The sequence below is a fragment of the Rhagoletis pomonella genome, unplaced genomic scaffold (genome assembly GCF_013731165.1).
Source record: "Rhagoletis pomonella isolate Grant_MI unplaced genomic scaffold, Rhpom_1.0 Rhpom_scaffold_01146, whole genome shotgun sequence".
Taxonomy (NCBI): Eukaryota; Metazoa; Arthropoda; class Insecta; order Diptera; family Tephritidae; genus Rhagoletis; species Rhagoletis pomonella.
In genome coordinates, this window is record NW_023459700.1 from 12401 (window position 1) to 13950 (window position 1550).

A 1550-nucleotide genomic window follows, 5' to 3' on the forward strand; every position below is an offset into this window, starting at 1 on the left:
CCATGATACATTTGGTAAATTAAAGTCACCCAACACAATCAATGAATCAGAGGGTGTGTGAATACACTGATAAGTCAGATCGGGGAGGAATATAGCATAGAGCTAAGTAAGTAAACCCCCTTCCAACCTGAACACGAATGCATTTGAATTCTGCAGATTCAATGTGTGGAAGACTAACTTCTTCAGATGGTATTGAAGAGTCTACGGCAAAGAGTACGCCACCGCCGACTCTGTCCTCCCGATCTTTTCTGTAGATATGATAATTATTTGAAAGAATCTCTGAATTAAAAGTGTGAGGTTTGAGCCAAGTTTCAGTCAAAGAAATTATATTATAATTGCATTCAAGGCCATTAAGATATAAATTCGTTAATTTAGTATTTATGCCTTTTACGTTTTGATAATAAATACTTAAAGCAGATTTAGTAATCAGTTTTTTGGTTCTGTATTCTGACGGGGAATATTTGCTAAATTATTATTTTTGTTGGGCCTATACTCAAATTCACGAACGAAAGCTCCGGAGGGCCAAAAAGAACTACTAAGCAGCATGTCAAAATTTTCTAAATTTACGTCTATTTTAAATGAAGAAATATTTCTTTCATATTTAAAATTAAATTTTCTGATACTTAAGTTGATAGTTTTAACTTTGGACGACATGTAAAACTTTATATCGTCCTCGGAAGTATCTTTCGAAAATCTAGATACAAATATAGACTTCTTTGGGGGAACCACAACCAGTCTCCTAGTATCAGACTCGATTACCGGCGGACGGGGTTGAGTAACTGAGTTACTAATTGAGGGTAGAGTAAGCGTTGGAAGATTAGATGGCGGTGCCACAACTTCAACGGGGGACGGGGAAGATACTGCAGGGTCGTTATTATTAGGAGCAGACTTTGATATATGTTCTTTTGAGGAAGATAACTCCGTTGTCTGTGGACATGGAGAAGAAAGATTAATTAAGTCATTCGGAAGATTGTTCTGACGTGGAACGGTCCTTTCATTAGGCGGACTATGAAGACGCTTACGTTTTGACACATGAATGTCCTTCATAGATTGTACGGTATCTAAGCATTTAAAAGATTTAAATACATTTTCATAATGTTTAAATTTTTCGGTCATTACCGACAACTCTCTCCCTACCTCAGAAAACCCATTTCTGGTTGGCCTAAACAACTTAAAGAGATCAACTTCGGTTGACCTGCACTTTAAGCAAGACCAGTGAAGACCTTTGCCATCATTAATAGCGTCCAGAATTCTTCCTGTCAAACCAGCACATTTTAGATGGCAAATACCATCACAGAGCCAGCACGATAAGTAGCGTTCAGATTCGCTTTTAATTTGGCAGTTATCAAGATCACTCTTCATATTGAAAGATTTAATAACACTTATGTTAATAAAAAGACAAGCAAAATAAGTTTAACACAACACACACAACAATTTAGGAGCTGATGTATTTAGCTTAAAATATATGTAGCGAACAGTTTGAGTATCACTGTATTGTGACACTTAATAAACGCAGCGCAAACAGCTGTGACAAGAAATACTAAACGAAG